Below are 5,000 nucleotides of genomic sequence, written 5' to 3'. Positions count from 1 at the left end.
TGTGGGTAAATGGTTAACCAGTTAGGCAGGGCAGCCGGCCGGTAATTGAGGCCGCCCGCCCGGCCATAGGGCTGCAGTTAGGTGCCGACCAGCCCATCAGCTCCAGGGGCTAAGTACATGTGGGTAAATGGTTAACCAGTTAGCAGGCAGGGCAGCCGGCCGGTAAATAGAGCCACCCGCCCGGTGATAAGGGTGCAGTTAGGTGCCGACAGGCCCAGCAGCTCCAGGGGCTAAGTACATGTGGGTAAATGGTTAACCAGTCAGCAGGCAGAGCAGCCGGCCGGCAATTAGAGCCGCCCGCCCGCTAATCAGGGTGCAGATAGGTGCAGAACAGCCCATCATTTTCCAGGGGCTAAGTACATGTGGGTAAATGGTTAACCAGTTAGCAGGCAGAGCAGCCGGCCGGCAATTAGAGCCGCCCGCCCGCTAATCAAGGTGCAGTTAGGTGCAGAACAGCCCATCATTTTCCAGGGGCTAAGTACATGTGGGTAAATTGTTAACCAGTTAGCAGGCAGGGCAGCCGGCCGGCCGGTAATTAGAGCCGCCCGCCCGGTGATAAGGGTGCAGTTAGGTCCCGGCCAGCCCAGCAGCTCCAGGGGCTAAGTACATGTGGGTAAATGGTGAACCAGTTAGCAGGCAGGGCAGCCGGCCGGCCGGTAATTAGAGCCGCCCGCCCGGTGATAAGGGTGCAGTTAGGTGCCGGCCAGCCCAGCAGCTCCAGGGGCTAAGTACATGCGGGTAAATGGTTAACCAGTTAGCAGGCAGGGCAGCCGGCCGGCAATTAGAGCCGCCCGCCCGCTAATCAGGGTGCAGTTCGGTGCAGAACAGCCCATCAGCTCCAGGGGCTAAGTACATGTGGGTAAATGGTTAACCAGTTAGCAGGCAGGGCAGCCGGCCGGTAATTAGAGCCGACCTCCCGGCCATTACGGGTGCAGTTAGGTGCCGACCAGCCCAGCAGCTCCAGGGGCTAAGTACATGTGGGTAAATGATTAACCAGTTAGCAGGCAGGGCAGCCGGCCGGTAATTAGAGCCGACCTCCCGGCCACAGGGCTGCAGTTAGGTGCCGACCAGCCCAGCAGCTCCAGGGGCTAAGTACATGTGGGTAAATGATGAACCAGTTAGCAGGCAGGGCAGCCGGCCGCTAATTACAGCCGCCCGCCCGCTAGTAAGGGTGCAGTTAGGTGCAGGACAGCCCATCAGTTTCCAGGGGCTAAGTACATGTGGGTAAATGGTTAACCAGTTAGCAAGGCAGGGCAGCCGGCCGGCCGGTAATTAGAGCCGGCCGCCTGTCCGCCCGCTAGTAAGGGTGCAGTTAGGTGCAGAACAGCCCATCAGTTTCCAGGGGCTAAGTACATGTGGGTAAATGGTTAACCAGTTAGCAGGCAGGGCAGCCGGCCGGTAATTACAGCCGCCCGCCCGCTAATAAGGGTGCAGTTAGGTGCAGAACAGCCCATCAGTTTCCAGGGGCTAAGTACATGTGGGTAAATGGTTAACCAGTTAGCAAGGCAGGGCAGCCGGCCGGCCGGTAATTAGAGCCGGCCGCCTGTCCGCCCGCCAGTAAGGGTGCAGTGAGTTGCAGAACAGCCCATCAGTTTCCAGGGGCTAAGTACATGTGGGTAAATGGTTAACCAGTTAGCAGGCAGCGCAGCCGGCCGGGAATTACAGCCGGCCGCCTGTCCGCCGCTAATAAGGGTGCAGTTAGGTGCAGGACAGCCCATCAGTTTCCAGGGGCTAAGTACATGTGGGTCAATGGTGAACCAGTTAGCAGGCAGAGCAGCCGGCCGGCAATTAGAGCCGCCCGCCCGCTAATCAGGGTGCAGTTAGGTGCAGGACAGCCCATCAGTTTCCAGGGGCTAAGTACATGTGGGTAAATGGTTAACCAGTTAGCAGGCAGGGCAGCCGGCCGGCCGGTAATTAGAGCCGGCCGCCTGTCCGCCCACTAATAAGGGTGCAGTTAGGTGCAGAACAGCCCATCAGTTTCCAGGGGCTAAGTACATGTGGGTAAATGGTTAACCAGTTCGCAGGCAGAGCAGCCGGCCGGCAATTAGAGCCGCCCGCCCGCTAATCAGGGTGCAGTTAGGTGCAGAACAGCCCATCAGCTCCAGGGTCTAAGTACATGTGGGTAAATGGTTAACCAGCTAGCAAGGCAGGGCAGCCGGCCGGCCGGTAATTAGAGCCGGCCGCCTGTCCGCCCGCTAATAAGGGTGCAGTTAGGTGCAGAACAGCCCCTCAGTTTCCTGGGCCTAAGTACATGTGGGTCAATGGTTAACCAGTTAGCAGGCAGAGCAGCCGGCCGGCAATTAGAGCCGCCCGCCCACTAATCAGTGTGCAGTTAGGTGCAGAACAGCCCATCAGCTCCAGGGGCTAAGTACATGTGGGTAAATGGTTAACCAGTTAGCAGGCAGGGCAGCCGGCCGGGAAATAGAGCCGGCCGCCTGTCCGCCCGCTACTAAGGGTGCTGTTAGGTGCAGAACAGCCCATCATTTTCCAGGGGCTAAGTACATGTGGGTAAATGGTGAACCAGTTAGCAGGCAGGGCAGCCGGCCGGTAATTACAGCCGCCCGCCCGCTAATAAGGGTGCAGTTAGGTGCAGAACAGCCCATCAGCTTCCAGGGGCTAAGTACATGTGGGTAAATGGTGAACCAGTTAGCAGGCAGGGCAGCCGGCCGGCCGGTAATTAGAGCCGGCCGCCTGTCCGCCCGCTAATAAGGGTGCAGTTAGGTGCAGAACAGCCCCTCAGTTTCCAGGGGCTAAGTACATGTGGGTCAATGGTTAACCAGTTAGCAGGCAGAGCAGCCGGCCGGCAATTACAGCCGCCCGCCCGCTAATCAGGGTGCAGTTAGGTGCAGGACAGCCCATCAGTTTCCAGGGGCTAAGTACATGTGGGTAAATGGTTAACCAGTTAGCAGGCAGGGCAGCCGGCCGGCCGGTAATTAGAGCCGGCCGCCTGTCCGCCCACTAATAAGGGTGCAGTTAGGTGCAGAACAGCCCATCAGTTTCCAGGGGCTAAGTACATGTGGGTAAATGGTTAACCAGTTCGCAGGCAGAGCAGCCGGCCGGCAATTAGAGCCGCCCGCCCGCTAATCAGGGTGCAGTTAGGTGCAGAACAGCCCATCAGCTCCAGGGTCTAAGTACATGTGGGTAAATGGTTAACCAGCTAGCAAGGCAGGGCAGCCGGCCGGCCGGTAATTAGAGCCGGCCGCCTGTCCGCCCGCTAATAAGGGTGCAGTTAGGTGCAGAACAGCCCCTCAGTTTCCTGGGCCTAAGTACATGTGGGTCAATGGTTAACCAGTTAGCAGGCAGAGCAGCCGGCCGGCAATTAGAGCCGCCCGCCCACTAATCAGTGTGCAGTTAGGTGCAGAACAGCCCATCAGCTCCAGGGGCTAAGTACATGTGGGTAAATGGTTAACCAGTTAGCAGGCAGGGCAGCCGGCCGGGAAATAGAGCCGGCCGCCTGTCCGCCCGCTACTAAGGGTGCTGTTAGGTGCAGAACAGCCCATCATTTTCCAGGGGCTAAGTACATGTGGGTAAATGGTGAACCAGTTAGCAGGCAGGGCAGCCGGCCGGTAATTACAGCCGCCCGCCCGCTAATAAGGGTGCAGTTAGGTGCAGAACAGCCCATCAGCTTCCAGGGGCTAAGTACATGTGGGTAAATGGTGAACCAGTTAGCAGGCAGGGCAGCCGGCCGGCCGGTAATTAGAGCCGGCCGCCTGTCCGCCCGCTAATAAGGGTGCAGTTAGGTGCAGAACAGCCCCTCAGTTTCCAGGGGCTAAGTACATGTGGGTCAATGGTTAACCAGTTAGCAGGCAGAGCAGCCGGCCGGCAATTACAGCCGCCCGCCCGCTAATCAGGGTGCAGTTAGGTGCAGAACAGCCCATCAGTATCCAGGGGCTAAGTACATGTGGGTAAAGGGTTTACCAGTTAGCAGGCAGGGCAGCCGGCCGGCCGGCAATTAGTGCCGACCTCCCGGCAACAAGGGTGCAGTTAGGTCGCCGACCAGCCCAGCAGCTCCATGGGGCTAAGTATATGTGAGTAAATGGTTGACCAGTTAAGCAGGCATGGCAGCCGGCCGGTAAGCGGAGCGTCCCGCCCCGTAATACGGGTGCAGTTAGCTGCAGAACACACCGGCAGGTCCAGGGACGAAGTAGTGGACGGGCAAACGGTTAACCAGTTAACAGGCAGGGCAGCCGTACGGGCAGTAGAGCCGCCCGCCCCGTAATACGGGTGCAGTTCGCGGCAGACCAGCCCCGCAGCTCAAAAGTCTAAGTGGAGAACGGGGAACCGGTTGACCGGTGAGCCGAAGCATGCCAGCAGGCAGGGAAGGTGCAAAAAGGGCCGATAAGACCGAACCGGCACGACTAACAGGCTGCCGGGGGCGGGTTCCCAGCAAACCAGGTGAGGGGGCGTGGCCGGAGGCCGCGCAGCAGAGCCGCCCGCCCGTGAGTACGGTTAGAGGCAGCAGCGGGCTTCCCCAGCAGGGCAGAAGCCGAAGTGCAGGGAGCGAAATGGTTAACCAGCGAGCAGGCAGCATTCCGGCAGGGCTGGAGGGCGAAAAACGGCGTAAAATAACGGACCGGCAGGAGGAAATGGCTGCCGGGGGGCGGACCCAGAGCCCTCACGTGAGGGGGCGGTTCGGGAGGCAGAGCCGCGCATGCGCGGTTGGAAAACGCGTCACGTCGGAGCAGGGTGAAATCATTAACCAGTCGGCCGCTTCGACGTCGGCTGGCCGGGCCGAGGAGGGTCGGACCGGGGAAAGGTTCCCGGTTTCGTGTCCGTCGGGTGGTCCCGAGTGCGGCAGGAAAAAATCCGGAGTCCTGGGAGCCTTTTTTAAAAAAGAACCGGTCCGGGATGGGGTCGGATTTGGAAGCGTTTGCGGGGCCTAGGTGCCTCTTCGTCGGCATGACTACCGGGACGGTCACCCGCCGATCGGCATTTGCGATTTGTTGGCTGGGGAGGTTGGCGGGGTACCTGCAGAATAGTAGGAGGTGGCAAATCGAGAA

Source organism: Cetorhinus maximus, unplaced genomic scaffold (assembly GCF_964194155.1).
Source record: "Cetorhinus maximus unplaced genomic scaffold, sCetMax3.hap1.1 HAP1_SCAFFOLD_3245, whole genome shotgun sequence".
Taxonomy (NCBI): Eukaryota; Metazoa; Chordata; class Chondrichthyes; order Lamniformes; family Cetorhinidae; genus Cetorhinus; species Cetorhinus maximus.
The sequence above is the reverse complement of the archived record's forward strand: the minus strand, read 5'-3'. Positions refer to the sequence as shown.